Source organism: Pseudorca crassidens, chromosome 19 (genome assembly GCF_039906515.1).
Source record: "Pseudorca crassidens isolate mPseCra1 chromosome 19, mPseCra1.hap1, whole genome shotgun sequence".
Lineage (NCBI taxonomy): Eukaryota > Metazoa > Chordata > Mammalia > Artiodactyla > Delphinidae > Pseudorca > Pseudorca crassidens.
Genome location: NC_090314.1, coordinates 23,632,719 through 23,647,412, shown reverse-complemented (window position 1 = coordinate 23,647,412; position 14,694 = coordinate 23,632,719). Strand labels below are relative to the sequence as shown.

The window sequence follows — 14,694 nt, the reverse complement described above, 5'->3', positions numbered from 1 at the left end:
GCCGCAAGGGCAGGATCTCAGCCCATTCGGCCAGCGGGTGCCGCACCTCGTGGGGATCGCGGGAGTAATCCAAGTGTCCCGTGGAGGGATGCAGGCTGCGGTTGGACTCGCTGTGAGCACAGCTGGGGAGGCTACGTCTGTGGGCCGGTGGGGTGTCGCGCTACCAGGCGTCGGGCCGGTAGACCCGAGGCACCAGAGCGGATGGAGGCTCAGAGCCCTCCAGACCCAGACTCCGCCATGGGCCCAGTTGCCGTCCTTTTGGCCCGCGAGCCCCTCGACCTGCACCTGGCCGCCCCCACCGGCGCCCAGCCCCGGCGCCGCCACCTGTGTGCCTGTGTGTCCCTCCACAGCTCCCTCCGACAAAAGCCCCGCCCCACCACCACCCCGCCCCTCTGGCGTGTCACCGCGGTTGGGTGCTGGAGCGGGATCGAGGGCAGGGGCCGCTTCCCCGGGCCTGCCGGCCACCAGGGGCGGGGTCCTGAGCTCGGCGGGGGATGTGGGGGCAAGGGTGGCCTTGCCGGGGCAGAGGGGCCGTGGCGACTCAATGGTGGCTCCCGGTGGCTTCGGGCCGGCTGCTGTCGGGCAGGAGGGCCGGCCCGGGCTGCGGCCGGGCTGCACCTAGCGCCGCGTGGGCGGGCAGGACCGATGCCCAAGGGACCGCGGGCCCCGGGCCCTGAAGCCTCCGGGGCCACGTCCCTGTGAGCGACGTGCGGGATCTTGGGCGGGGCGCCAAGCGCCGAAGGGTTTGCTGGGTCACGGCCGCCCTGGGCTGGGAGGTGGTCGCCAAACCCTCCGCCGCCGCCGGATACCCGAGACCTCCGTTCCCCCTGCCTGGGCGGGCGAGGGGGCCCTGCCGGGGCGGGCCGGCCGCCAGGCTGGCGTTAAGGCGCCAGCGCCAGCGAAACTGGGCCTCAAGAGGCCGCCCGCGGCCCCCCGCCCCCGTCTACGGCCATACCACCCTGAACGCGCCCGATCTCGTCTGATCTCGGAAGCTAAGCAGGGTCGGGCCTGGTTAGTACTTGGATGGGAGACCGCCTGGGAATACCGGGTGCTGTAGGCTTTTTGCCTCCCGCTCCGCCCGCCTTCTCCTTTACTCGCCCGCGGCGGGGGCCGCCGGCTCCGCCCCCGCCGGGCCCCGCTGCAGGCCCCACCTCCTCAGGCCCCTCCCACCACGGCGCGCGCCGGCGGGGGCGCTCCCCGCCGGCCCGGCAGGCCAGGCGGCCAGAAGGCGGCCCTGGAAGGCAGCCGCACCCCAGACGCTCCCGGGGTGGCTGGCCCGGACCCAGACTCCGCCGCGGGCCCAGTGGCCGTCCTTTCGGCCCGCGAGCCCCTCGACCTGCACCTGGCCGCCCCCACCGGCGCCTAGCCCCGGCGCCGCCATCTGTGTGCCGGTGTGTCCCTCCACAGCTCCCTCCGACAAAAGCCCCGCCCCACCACCACCCCGCCCCTCTGGCGTGTCACCGCGGTTGGGTGCTGGAGCGGGATCGAGGGCAGGGGCCGCTTCCCCGGGCCTGCCGGCCACCAGGGGCGGGGTCCTGAGCTCGGCGGGGGGTGTGGGGGCAAGGGTGGCCTTGCCGGGGCTGAGGGGCCGTGGCGACTCAATGGTGGCTCCCGGTGGCTTCGGGCCGGCTGCTGTCAGGCAGGAGGGCCGGCCCGGGCTGCGGCCGGGCTGCGCCTAGCTCCGCGTGGGCGGGCAGGACCGATGCCCAAGGGACCACGGGCCCCGGGGCCTGAAGCCTCCGGGGCCACGTCCCTGTGAGCGACGTGCGGGATCTTGGGCGGGGCGCCAAGCGCCGAAGGGTTTGCTGGGTCACGGCCGCCCTGGGCTGGGAGGTGGTCGCCAAACCCTCCGCCGCCGCCCGATACCCGAGACCTCCGTTCCCCCTGCCTGGGCGGGCGAGGGGGCCCTGCCGGGGCGGGCCGGCCGCCAGGCTGGCGTTAAGGCGCCAGCGCCAGCGAAACTGGGCCTCAAGAGGCAGCCGTCGGCCCCCGCCCCCGTCTACGGCCATACCACCCTGAACGCGCCCGATCTCGTCTGATCTCGGAAGCTAAGCAGGGTCGGGCCTGGTTAGTACTTGGATGGGAGACCGCCTGGGAATACCGGGTGCTGTAGGCTTTTTGCCTCCCGCTCCGCCCGCCTTCTCCTTTACTCGCCCGCGGCGGGGGGGCCGCCGGCTCCGCCCCCGCCGAGCCCCGCTGCAGGCAGTAGTCAAGGTGGTTTACCTGCCCGAGCAGGAAGCTTGGGCGACGGCAGAAGTGGGAAGAAACTCTTGAGCGCAGGTTCTTGGGATCCACGGAGCAGCGCATGCACATGCCATGGGTGCCTACACAGCTGGCTTGCTTGTCTGTGGGGAAAGGCGAGATGGGTCAGGGCCTGGGTTCCTGAGGGGCTGAGAATCAAGGCAGGGATAGAAGAAAAGGGGACAGGCCCACATCCCCTGAACCCACGCCGGCGCCCACTCACCTTTGTGGAAAATACGATTGAAAAGTGCCCGCAAGAATCTCTTCAGATGCCTCAGAGTTGAGGGAAGAAGGGGAGGGGGGAGGCCGGGAGCAGGGTGAGCCCTGAAATCCAACCCTTGTCCTGTCACACCCCAGCAGCCCTCCCACCTCAGCCCCTTCAAGACCCCAGGGCTCCCCCAACCGCGCTGCACAGATCCTACCCTGACCATAGTCACCATGTTGATCCCCACGTTGAGCAAGATGAAGCTGACCGGGATCAGAAGAATTGAGTATCCTTGCTCCTGGCATTTCCTGGGGATGGGGCCAGTGAACGGCTCGGCTCGGTAGTAGTTTCGCTCACCCATGGCCGTTGGTCCCAGGACTGCCTGGGCCCTCTGCCCTCCAGTTTAACTGGGAGCCAGACTGGGTCATAATGGGGCAGGTGGTGAGGTCACAGTGAGGGAGGGGGATGAAAAGGAGGGCCCAGAGTGGCATTCCCTGGTAACCAGGGTCAGGTAAGCTGAGCCTGGACAGTCAAACAGGGCCCGGTGGCCGGCATACATCCCCTCGAGCGGTCACTCATTCGCTCACCGCCCGCTGACTCACTTGTTCAAATGACACATTGCGTCTCTTGGCCCCTCTTGAGACTAGGAAGACCTTGGCCTCAGAGGCCTGCTGAAGGCCTGGCTGGAGTCCAGAGCCTCAGCCTTCTTCATGCCCTTCACTGGGCCTGGAGCTGGACCTGCCCAGATGTGGAACCTCCCAGTTTGGAAGCAACGTCTTGTATGAGGCTCTCTGTGGACAGGGACAGCTGAGACACAGAGGAGGTGCCCAGAGACCAGGGGTTTGGAGTCTGCAGCTGCAGATGTACTTAGTGCATGGTATAGGACCAGGAGGGGCCTGCTGGCAGAACTGTGGCCACTAAACCAAAGGGACCCTCAGGCCAAGAAGGGGACACTGGCTTCTTATTGCAGGAAGCCAAGCGCAGGGACCCAGGCTGGCAGAAGGAGTGGCGCTTCCAAGCCACAGACCACCAATGTTTCCTGGACTCTGGAGCTCTTTATTCCTCTCTCCATGCCCTGCCGCCCCCTGCCCCTGCCCCCATTTGCTGCTGGTAAGTTCATTTTCCCAGTCTGGCTCCCATGCAGAGAGGGCCTGGAGGCCGAGGTGGAAGGTAGCAGCGAGTTGGCCCGCGCTTGGCCCTCCTGCGGTTGCCGCTTCAGCACCAGACTGTCATACACACCTGGTAGTTGGCATTGCCTCCCGGTTCCGGCTGAGTGGCATGAAGGTGGGCGGGGGTGGAGGGTGCTCGGTAGCCTGGACGTCGGGCAGGAGGTGAGAGGGGCGGAGGAGCAGCGCTGAGCTGGGAGCCGGGGCCCGCTGGTCCGAGGCCTCGGCCAGTACCGTGAGGGAGGCGGAGGTGGCCACAGGGCGCCGCAAGGGCAGGATCTCAGCCCATTCGGCCAGCGGGTGCCGCACCTCGTGGGGATCGCGGGAGTAATCCAAGTGTCCCGTGGAGGGATGCAGGCTGCGGTTGGACTCGCTGTGAGCACAGCTGGGGAGGCTACGTCTGTGGGCCGGTGGGGTGTCGCGCTACCAGGCTTCGGGCCGGTAGACCCGAGGCACCAGAGCGGATGGAGGCTCAGAGCCCTCCAGACCCAGACTCCGCCATGGGCCCAGTTGCCGTCATTTCGGCCCGCGAGCCCCTTGACCTGCACCTGGCCGCCCCCACCGGCGCCCAGCCCCGGCGCCGCCACCTGTGTGCCGGTGTGTCCCTCCCACAGCTCCCCTCCGACAAAAGCCCCCCCCACACCCCGCCCCTGTGGCGTGTCACCGCGGCCGGGTGCGGGAGCGGGATCGAGGGCAGGGGCCGCTTCCCCGGGCCTGCCGGCCACCAGGGGCGGGGTCCTGAGCTCGGCGGGGGTTGTGGGGGCAAGGGTGGCCTTGCCGGGGCTGAGGGGCCGTGGCGACTCAATGGTGGCTCCCGGTGGCTTCGGGCCGGCTGCTGTCGGGCAGGAGGGCCGGCCCGGGCTGCGGCCGGGCTGCGCCTAGCGCCGCGTGGGCGGGCAGGGCCGATGCCCAAGGGACCGCGGGCCCCGGGCCCTGAAGCCTCCGGGGCCACGTCCCTGTGAGCGACGTGCGGGATCTTGGGCGGGGCGCCAAGCGCCGAAGGGTTTGCTGGGTCACGGCCGCCCTGGGCTGGGAGGTGGTCGCCAAACCCTCCGCCGCCGCCCGATACCCGAGACCTCCGTTCCCCCCTGCCTGGGCGGGCGAGGGGGCCCTGTCGGGGCGGGCCGGCCGCCAGGCTGGCGTTAAGGCGCCAGCGCCAGCGAAACTGGGCCTCAAGAGGCAGCCGTCGGCCCCCGCCCCCGTCTACGGCCATACCACCCTGAACGCGCCCGATCTCGTCTGATCGAAGCTAAGCAGGGTCGGGCCTGGTTAGTACTTGGATGGGAGACCGCCTGGGAATACCGGGTGCTGTAGGCTTTTTGCCTCCCGCTCCGCCCGCCTTCTCCTTTACTCGCCCGCGGCGGGGGCCGCCGGCTCCGCCCCCGCCGGGCCCCGCTGCAGGCCCCACCTCCTCAGGCCCCTCCCACCACGGCGCGCGCCGGCGGGGGCGCTCCCCGCCGGCCCGGCCGGCCAGGCGGCCAGAAGGCGGCCCTGGAAGGCAGCCGCACCCCAGACGCTCCCGGGGTGGCTGGCCCGGACCCAGACTCCGCCGCGGGCCCAGTGGCCGTCCTTTCGGCCCGCGAGCCCCTCGACCTGCACCTGGCCGCCCCCACCGGCGCCCAGCCCCGGCGCCGCCACCTGTGTGCCTGTGTGTCCCTCCACAGCTCCCTCCGACAAAAGCCCCGCCCCACCACCACCCCGCCCCTCTGGCGTGTCACCGCGGTTGGGTGCGGGAGCGGGATCGAGGGCAGGGGCCGCTTCCCCGGGCCTGCCGGCCACCAGGGGCGGGGTCCTGAGCTCGGCGGGGGGTGTGGGGGCAAGGGTGGCCTTGCCGGGGCAGAGGGGCCGTGGCGACTCAATGGTGGCTCCCGGTGGCTTCGGGCCGGCTGCTGTCGGGCAGGAGGGCCGGCCCGGGCTGCGGCCGGGCTGCGCCTAGCGCCGCGTGGGCGGGCAGGACCGATGCCCAAGGGACCGCGGGCCCCGGGCCCTGAAGCCTCCGGGGCCACGTCCCTGTGAGCGACGTGCGGGATCTTGGGCGGGGCGCCAAGCGCCGAAGGGTTTGCTGGGTCACGGCCGCCCTGGGCTGGGAGGTGGTCGCCAAACCCTCCGCCGCCGCCCGATACCCGAGACCTCCGTTCCCCCTGCCTGGGCGGGCGAGGGGGCCCTGCCGGGGCGGGCCGGCCGCCAGGCTGGCGTTAAGGCGCCAGCGCCAGCGAAACTGGGCCTCAAGAGGCCGCCCGCGGCCCCCCGCCCCCGTCTACGGCCATACCACCCTGAACGCGCCCGATCTCGTCTGATCTCGGAAGCTAAGCAGGGTCGGGCCTGGTTAGTACTTGGATGGGAGACCGCCTGGGAATACCGGGTGCTGTAGGCTTTTTGCCTCCCGCTCCGCCCGCCTTCTCCTTTACTCGCCCGCGGCGGGGGCCGCCGGCTCCGCCCCCGCCGGGCCCCGCTGCAGGACCCACCTCCTCAGGCCCCTCCCACCACGGCGCGCGCCGGCGGGGGCGCTCCCCGCCGGCCCGGCCGGCCAGGCGGCCAGAAGGCGGCCCTGGAAGGCAGCCGCACCCCAGACGCTCCTGGGGTGGCTGGCCCAGACCCAGACTCCGCCGCGGGCCCAGTGGCCGTCCTTTCGGCCCGCGAGCCCCTCGACCTGCACCTGGCCGCCCCCACCGGCGCCTAGCCCCGGCGCCGCCATCTGTGTGCCGGTGTGTCCCTCCACAGCTCCCTCCGACAAAAGCCCCGCCCCACCACCACCCCGCCCCTCTGGCGTGTCACCGCGGTTGGGTGCTGGAGCGGGATCGAGGGCAGGGGCCGCTTCCCCGGGCCTGCCGGCCACCAGGGGCGGGGTCCTGAGCTCGGCGGGGGGTGTGGGGGCAAGGGTGGCCTTGCCGGGGCTGAGGGGCCGTGGCGACTCAATGGTGGCTCCCGGTGGCTTCGGGCCGGCTGCTGTCGGGCAGGAGGGCCGGCCCGGGCTGCGGCCGGGCTGCGCCTAGCTCCGCGTGGGCGGGCAGGACCGATGCCCAAGGGACCACGGGCCCCGGGGCCTGAAGCCTCCGGGGCCACGTCCCTGTGAGCGACGTGCGGGATCTTGGGCGGGGCGCCAAGCGCCGAAGGGTTTGCTGGGTCACGGCCGCCCTGGGCTGGGAGGTGGTCGCCAAACCCTCCGCCGCCGCCCGATACCCGAGACCTCCGTTCCCCCTGCCTGGGCGGGCGAGGGGGCCCTGCCGGGGCGGGCCGGCCGCCAGGCTGGCGTTAAGGCGCCAGCGCCAGCGAAACTGGGCCTCAAGAGGCAGCCGTCGGCCCCCGCCCCCGTCTACGGCCATACCACCCTGAACGCGCCCGATCTCGTCTGATCTCGGAAGCTAAGCAGGGTCGGGCCTGGTTAGTACTTGGATGGGAGACCGCCTGGGAATACCGGGTGCTGTAGGCTTTTTGCCTCCCGCTCCGCCCGCCTTCTCCTTTACTCGCCCGCGGCGGGGGGGCCGCCGGCTCCGCCCCCGCCGAGCCCCGCTGCAGGCAGTAGTCAAGGTGGTTTACCTGCCCGAGCAGGAAGCTTGGGCGACGGCAGAAGTGGGAAGAAACTCTTGAGCGCAGGTTCTTGGGATCCACGGAGCAGCGCATGCACATGCCATGGGTGCCTACACAGCTGGCTTGCTTGTCTGTGGGGAAAGGCGAGATGGGTCAGGGCCTGGGTTCCTGAGGGGCTGAGAATCAAGGCAGGGATAGAAGAAAGGGGACAGGCCCACATCCCCTGAACCCACGCCGGCGCCCACTCACCTTTGTGGAAAATACGATTGAAAAGTGCCCGCAAGAATCTCTTCAGATGCCTCCAGAGTTGAGGGAAGAAGGGGAGGGGGGAGGCCGGGAGCAGGGTGAGCCCTGAAATCCAACCCTTGTCCTGTCACACCCCAGCAGCCCTCCCACCTCAGCCCCTTCAAGACCCCAGGGCTCCCCCAACCGCGCTGCACAGATCCTGCCCTGACCATAGTCACCATGTTGATCCCCACGTTGAGCAAGATGAAGCTGACCGGGATCAGAAGAATTGAGTATCCTTGCTCCTGGCATTTCCTGGGGATGGGGCCAGTGAACGGCTCGGCTCGGTAGTAGTTTCGCTCACCCATGGCCGTTGGTCCCAGGACTGCCTGGGCCCTCTGCCCTCCAGTTTTAACTGGGAGCCAGACTGGGTCATAATGGGGCAGGTGGTGAGGTCACAGTGAGGGAGGGGGATGAAAAGGAGGGCCCAGAGTGGCATTCCCTGGTAACCAGGGTCAGGTAAGCTGAGCCTGGACAGTCAAACAGGGCCCGGTGGCCGGCATACATCCCCTCGAGCGGTCACTCATTCGCTCACCGCCCGCTGACTCACTTGTTCAAATGACACATTGCGTCTCTTGGCCCCTCTTGAGACTAGGAAGACCTTGGCCTCAGAGGCCTGCTGAAGGCCTGGCTGGAGTCCAGAGCCTCAGCCTTCTTCATGCCCTTCACTGGGCCTGGAGCTGGACCTGCCCAGATGTGGAACCTCCCAGTTTGGAAGCAACGTCTTGTATGAGGCTCTCTGTGGACAGGGACAGCTGAGACACAGAGGAGGTGCCCAGAGACCAGGGGTTTGGAGTCTGCAGCTGCAGATGTACTTAGTGCATGGTATAGGACCAGGAGGGGCCTGCTGGCAGAACTGTGGCCACTAAACCAAAGGGACCCTCAGGCCAAGAAGGGGACACTGGCTTCTTATTGCAGGAAGCCAAGCGCAGGGACCCAGGCTGGCAGAAGGAGTGGCGCTTCCAAGCCACAGACCACCAATGTTTCCTGGACTCTGGAGCTCTTTATTCCTCTCTCCATGCCCTGCCGCCCCCTGCCCCTGCCCCCATTTGCTGCTGGTAAGTTCATTTTCCCAGTCTGGCTCCCGTGCAGAGAGGGCCTGGAGGCCGAGGTGGAAGGTAGCAGCGAGTTGGCCCGCGCTTGGCCCTCCTGCGGTTGCCGCTTCAGCACCAGACTGTCATACACACCTGGTAGTTGGCATTGCCTCCCGGGTTCCGGCTGAGTGGCATGAAGGTGGGCGGGGGTGGAGGGTGCTCGGTAGCCTGGACGTCGGGCAGGAGGTGAGAGGGGCGGAGGAGCAGCGCTGAGCTGGGAGCCGGGGCCCGCTGGTCCGAGGCCTCGGCCAGTACCGTGAGGGAGGCGGAGGTGGCCACAGGGCGCCGCAAGGGCAGGATCTCAGCCCATTCGGCCAGCGGGTGCCGCACCTCGTGGGGATCGCGGGAGTAATCCAAGTGTCCCGTGGAGGGATGCAGGCTGCGGTTGGACTCGCTGTGAGCACAGCTGGGGAGGCTACGTCTGTGGGCCGGTGGGGTGTCGCGCTACCAGGCTTCGGGCCGGTAGACCCGAGGCACCAGAGCGGATGGAGGCTCAGAGCCCTCCAGACCCAGACTCCGCCATGGGCCCAGTTGCCGTCATTTCGGCCCGCGAGCCCCTTGACCTGCACCTGGCCGCCCCCACCGGCGCCCAGCCCCGGCGCCGCCACCTGTGTGCCGGTGTGTCCCTCCACAGCTCCCTCCGACAAAAGCCCCCCCACACCCCGCCCCTGTGGCGTGTCACCGCGGCCGGGTGCGGGAGCGGGATCGAGGGCAGGGGCCGCTTCCCCGGGCCTGCCGGCCACCAGGGGCGGGGTCCTGAGCTCGGCGGGGGTTGTGGGGGCAAGGGTGGCCTTGCCGGGGCTGAGGGGCCGTGGCGACTCAATGGTGGCTCCCGGTGGCTTCGGGCCGGCTGCTGTCGGGCAGGAGGGCCGGCCCGGGCTGCGGCCGGGCTGCGCCTAGCGCCGCGTGGGCGGGCAGGGCCGATGCCCAAGGGACCGCGGGCCCCGGGCCCTGAAGCCTCCGGGGCCACGTCCCTGTGAGCGACGTGCGGGATCTTGGGCGGGGCGCCAAGCGCCGAAGGGTTTGCTGGGTCACGGCCGCCCTGGGCTGGGAGGTGGTCGCCAAACCCTCCGCCGCCGCCCGATACCCGAGACCTCCGTTCCCCCTGCCTGGGCGGGCGAGGGGGCCCTGTCGGGGCGGGCCGGCCGCCAGGCTGGCGTTAAGGCGCCAGCGCCAGCGAAACTGGGCCTCAAGAGGCAGCCGTCGGCCCCCGCCCCCGTCTACGGCCATACCACCCTGAACGCGCCCGATCTCGTCTGATCTCGGAAGCTAAGCAGGGTCGGGCCTGGTTAGTACTTGGATGGGAGACCGCCTGGGAATACCGGGTGCTGTAGGCTTTTTGCCTCCCGCTCCGCCCGCCTTCTCCTTTACTCGCCCGCGGCGGGGGCCGCCGGCTCCGCCCCCGCCGGGCCCCGCTGCAGGCCCCACCTCCTCAGGCCCCTCCCACCACGGCGCGCGCCGGCGGGGGCGCTCCCCGCCGGCCCGGCCGGCCAGGCGGCCAGAAGGCGGCCCTGGAAGGCAGCCGCACCCCAGACGCTCCCGGGGTGGCTGGCCCGGACCCAGACTCCGCCGCGGGCCCAGTGGCCGTCCTTTCGGCCCGCGAGCCCCTCGACCTGCACCTGGCCGCCCCCACCGGCGCCCAGCCCCGGCGCCGCCACCTGTGTGCCTGTGTGTCCCTCCACAGCTCCCTCCGACAAAAGCCCCGCCCCACCACCACCCCGCCCCTCTGGCGTGTCACCGCGGTTGGGTGCGGGAGCGGGATCGAGGGCAGGGGCCGCTTCCCCGGGCCTGCCGGCCACCAGGGGCGGGGTCCTGAGCTCGGCGGGGGGTGTGGGGGCAAGGGTGGCCTTGCCGGGGCAGAGGGGCCGTGGCGACTCAATGGTGGCTCCCGGTGGCTTCGGGCCGGCTGCTGTCGGGCAGGAGGGCCGGCCCGGGCTGCGGCCGGGCTGCGCCTAGCGCCGCGTGGGCGGGCAGGACCGATGCCCAAGGGACCGCGGGCCCCGGGCCCTGAAGCCTCCGGGGCCACGTCCCTGTGAGCGACGTGCGGGATCTTGGGCGGGGCGCCAAGCGCCGAAGGGTTTGCTGGGTCACGGCCGCCCTGGGCTGGGAGGTGGTCGCCAAACCCTCCGCCGCCGCCCGATACCCGAGACCTCCGTTCCCCCTGCCTGGGCGGGCGAGGGGGCCCTGCCGGGGCGGGCCGGCCGCCAGGCTGGCGTTAAGGCGCCAGCGCCAGCGAAACTGGGCCTCAAGAGGCCGCCCGCGGCCCCCCGCCCCCGTCTACGGCCATACCACCCTGAACGCGCCCGATCTCGTCTGATCTCGGAAGCTAAGCAGGGTCGGGCCTGGTTAGTACTTGGATGGGAGACCGCCTGGGAATACCGGGTGCTGTAGGCTTTTTGCCTCCCGCTCCGCCCGCCTTCTCCTTTACTCGCCCGCGGCGGGGGCCGCCGGCTCCGCCCCCGCCGGGCCCCGCTGCAGGACCCACCTCCTCAGGCCCCTCCCACCACGGCGCGCGCCGGCGGGGGCGCTCCCCGCCGGCCCGGCCGGCCAGGCGGCCAGAAGGCGGCCCTGGAAGGCAGCCGCACCCCAGACGCTCCTGGGGTGGCTGGCCCAGACCCAGACTCCGCCGCGGGCCCAGTGGCCGTCCTTTCGGCCCGCGAGCCCCTCGACCTGCACCTGGCCGCCCCCACCGGCGCCTAGCCCCGGCGCCGCCATCTGTGTGCCGGTGTGTCCCTCCACAGCTCCCTCCGACAAAAGCCCCGCCCCACCACCACCCCGCCCCTCTGGCGTGTCACCGCGGTTGGGTGCTGGAGCGGGATCGAGGGCAGGGGCCGCTTCCCCGGGCCTGCCGGCCACCAGGGGCGGGGTCCTGAGCTCGGCGGGGGGTGTGGGGGCAAGGGTGGCCTTGCCGGGGCTGAGGGGCCGTGGCGACTCAATGGTGGCTCCCGGTGGCTTCGGGCCGGCTGCTGTCGGGCAGGAGGGCCGGCCCGGGCTGCGGCCGGGCTGCGCCTAGCTCCGCGTGGGCGGGCAGGACCGATGCCCAAGGGACCACGGGCCCCGGGGCCTGAAGCCTCCGGGGCCACGTCCCTGTGAGCGACGTGCGGGATCTTGGGCGGGGCGCCAAGCGCCGAAGGGTTTGCTGGGTCACGGCCGCCCTGGGCTGGGAGGTGGTCGCCAAACCCTCCGCCGCCGCCCGATACCCGAGACCTCCGTTCCCCCTGCCTGGGCGGGCGAGGGGGCCCTGCCGGGGCGGGCCGGCCGCCAGGCTGGCGTTAAGGCGCCAGCGCCAGCGAAACTGGGCCTCAAGAGGCAGCCGTCGGCCCCCGCCCCCGTCTACGGCCATACCACCCTGAACGCGCCCGATCTCGTCTGATCTCGGAAGCTAAGCAGGGTCGGGCCTGGTTAGTACTTGGATGGGAGACCGCCTGGGAATACCGGGTGCTGTAGGCTTTTTGCCTCCCGCTCCGCCCGCCTTCTCCTTTACTCGCCCGCGGCGGGGGGGCCGCCGGCTCCGCCCCCGCCGAGCCCCGCTGCAGGCAGTAGTCAAGGTGGTTTACCTGCCCGAGCAGGAAGCTTGGGCGACGGCAGAAGTGGGAAGAAACTCTTGAGCGCAGGTTCTTGGGATCCACGGAGCAGCGCATGCACATGCCATGGGTGCCTACACAGCTGGCTTGCTTGTCTGTGGGGAAAGGCGAGATGGGTCAGGGCCTGGGTTCCTGAGGGGCTGAGAATCAAGGCAGGGATAGAAGAAAGGGGACAGGCCCACATCCCCTGAACCCACGCCGGCGCCCACTCACCTTTGTGGAAAATACGATTGAAAAGTGCCCGCAAGAATCTCTTCAGATGCCTCCAGAGTTGAGGGAAGAAGGGGAGGGGGGAGGCCGGGAGCAGGGTGAGCCCTGAAATCCAACCCTTGTCCTGTCACACCCCAGCAGCCCTCCCACCTCAGCCCCTTCAAGACCCCAGGGCTCCCCCAACCGCGCTGCACAGATCCTGCCCTGACCATAGTCACCATGTTGATCCCCACGTTGAGCAAGATGAAGCTGACCGGGATCAGAAGAATTGAGTATCCTTGCTCCTGGCATTTCCTGGGGATGGGGCCAGTGAACGGCTCGGCTCGGTAGTAGTTTCGCTCACCCATGGCCGTTGGTCCCAGGACTGCCTGGGCCCTCTGCCCTCCAGTTTTAACTGGGAGCCAGACTGGGTCATAATGGGGCAGGTGGTGAGGTCACAGTGAGGGAGGGGGATGAAAAGGAGGGCCCAGAGTGGCATTCCCTGGTAACCAGGGTCAGGTAAGCTGAGCCTGGACAGTCAAACAGGGCCCGGTGGCCGGCATACATCCCCTCGAGCGGTCACTCATTCGCTCACCGCCCGCTGACTCACTTGTTCAAATGACACATTGCGTCTCTTGGCCCCTCTTGAGACTAGGAAGACCTTGGCCTCAGAGGCCTGCTGAAGGCCTGGCTGGAGTCCAGAGCCTCAGCCTTCTTCATGCCCTTCACTGGGCCTGGAGCTGGACCTGCCCAGATGTGGAACCTCCCAGTTTGGAAGCAACGTCTTGTATGAGGCTCTCTGTGGACAGGGACAGCTGAGACACAGAGGAGGTGCCCAGAGACCAGGGGTTTGGAGTCTGCAGCTGCAGATGTACTTAGTGCATGGTATAGGACCAGGAGGGGCCTGCTGGCAGAACTGTGGCCACTAAACCAAAGGGACCCTCAGGCCAAGAAGGGGACACTGGCTTCTTATTGCAGGAAGCCAAGCGCAGGGACCCAGGCTGGCAGAAGGAGTGGCGCTTCCAAGCCACAGACCACCAATGTTTCCTGGACTCTGGAGCTCTTTATTCCTCTCTCCATGCCCTGCCGCCCCCTGCCCCTGCCCCCATTTGCTGCTGGTAAGTTCATTTTCCCAGTCTGGCTCCCGTGCAGAGAGGGCCTGGAGGCCGAGGTGGAAGGTAGCAGCGAGTTGGCCCGCGCTTGGCCCTCCTGCGGTTGCCGCTTCAGCACCAGACTGTCATACACACCTGGTAGTTGGCATTGCCTCCCGGGTTCCGGCTGAGTGGCATGAAGGTGGGCGGGGGTGGAGGGTGCTCGGTAGCCTGGACGTCGGGCAGGAGGTGAGAGGGGCGGAGGAGCAGCGCTGAGCTGGGAGCCGGGGCCCGCTGGTCCGAGGCCTCGGCCAGTACCGTGAGGGAGGCGGAGGTGGCCACAGGGCGCCGCAAGGGCAGGATCTCAGCCCATTCGGCCAGCGGGTGCCGCACCTCGTGGGGATCGCGGGAGTAATCCAAGTGTCCCGTGGAGGGATGCAGGCTGCGGTTGGACTCGCTGTGAGCACAGCTGGGGAGGCTACGTCTGTGGGCCGGTGGGGTGTCGCGCTACCAGGCGTCGGGCCGGTAGACCCGAGGCACCAGAGCGGATGGAGGCTCAGAGCCCTCCAGACCCAGACTCCGCCATGGGCCCAGTTGCTGTCCTTTTGGCCCGCGAGCCCCTCGACCTGCACCTGGCCGCCCCCACCGGCGCCCAGCCCCGGCGCCGCCACCTGTGTGCCTGTGTGTCCCTCCACAGCTCCCTCCGACAAAAGCCCCGCCCCACCACCACCCCGCCCCTCTGGCGTGTCACCGCGGTTGGGTGCGGGAGCGGGATCGAGGGCAGGGGCCGCTTCCCGGGCCTGCCGGCCACCAGGGGCGGGGTCCTGAGCTCGGCGGGGGGTGTGGGGGCAAGGGTGGCCTTGCCGGGGCTGAGGGGCCGTGGCGACTCAATGGTGGCTCCCGGTGGCTTCGGGCCGGCTGCTGTCGGGCAGGAGGGCCGGCCCGGGCTGCGGCCGGGCTGCGCCTAGCGCCGCGTGGGCGGGCAGGGCCGATGCCCAAGGGACCGCGGGCCCCGGGCCCTGAAGCCTCCGGGGCCACGTCCCTGTGAGCGACGTGCGGGATCTTGGGCGGGGCGCCAAGCGCCGAAGGGTTTGCTGGGTCACGGCCGCCCTGGGCTGGGAGGTGGTCGCCAAACCCTCCGCCGCCGCCCGATACCCGAGACCTCCGTTCCCCCTGCCTGGGCGGGCGAGGGGGCCCTGTCGGGGCGGGCCGGCCGCCAGGCTGGCGTTAAGGCGCCAGCGCCAGCGAAACTGGGCCTCAAGAGGCAGCCGTCGGCCCCCGCCCCCGTCTACGGCCATACCACCCTGAACG

At 70.2% G+C, this 14,694-nt stretch overlaps 8 non-coding genes across 8 annotated transcripts; all 8 read left to right on the top strand.

Annotated features, from left to right (window-relative positions):
* The first annotated feature begins 941 nt into the window (after positions 1 to 941).
* Positions 942 to 1,060, top strand: LOC137214017 (5S ribosomal RNA). Its single transcript, XR_010938634.1, has one exon. It is a non-coding gene; the product is annotated as a 5S ribosomal RNA (ribosomal RNA).
* A 937-nt stretch (positions 1,061 to 1,997) lies between these two features.
* LOC137214006 (5S ribosomal RNA) lies at positions 1,998 to 2,116 on the top strand. The gene has a single exon (XR_010938623.1). It is a non-coding gene; the product is annotated as a 5S ribosomal RNA (ribosomal RNA).
* Positions 2,117 to 4,813: 2,697 nt separating this feature from the next.
* Positions 4,814 to 4,929, top strand: LOC137213664 (5S ribosomal RNA). Its single transcript, XR_010938297.1, has one exon. It is a non-coding gene; the product is annotated as a 5S ribosomal RNA (ribosomal RNA).
* Positions 4,930 to 5,867: 938 nt separating this feature from the next.
* LOC137213995 (5S ribosomal RNA) lies at positions 5,868 to 5,986 on the top strand. The gene has a single exon (XR_010938612.1). It is a non-coding gene; the product is annotated as a 5S ribosomal RNA (ribosomal RNA).
* Positions 5,987 to 6,923: 937 nt separating this feature from the next.
* LOC137213984 (5S ribosomal RNA) lies at positions 6,924 to 7,042 on the top strand. Its single transcript, XR_010938601.1, has one exon. It is a non-coding gene; the product is annotated as a 5S ribosomal RNA (ribosomal RNA).
* A 2,695-nt stretch (positions 7,043 to 9,737) lies between these two features.
* LOC137213972 (5S ribosomal RNA) lies at positions 9,738 to 9,856 on the top strand. The gene has a single exon (XR_010938590.1). It is a non-coding gene; the product is annotated as a 5S ribosomal RNA (ribosomal RNA).
* Positions 9,857 to 10,794: 938 nt separating this feature from the next.
* Positions 10,795 to 10,913, top strand: LOC137213961 (5S ribosomal RNA). The gene has a single exon (XR_010938579.1). It is a non-coding gene; the product is annotated as a 5S ribosomal RNA (ribosomal RNA).
* A 937-nt stretch (positions 10,914 to 11,850) lies between these two features.
* On the top strand, positions 11,851 to 11,969 carry LOC137213950 (5S ribosomal RNA). The gene has a single exon (XR_010938568.1). It is a non-coding gene; the product is annotated as a 5S ribosomal RNA (ribosomal RNA).
* Positions 11,970 to 14,694: the final 2,725 nt, after the last annotated feature.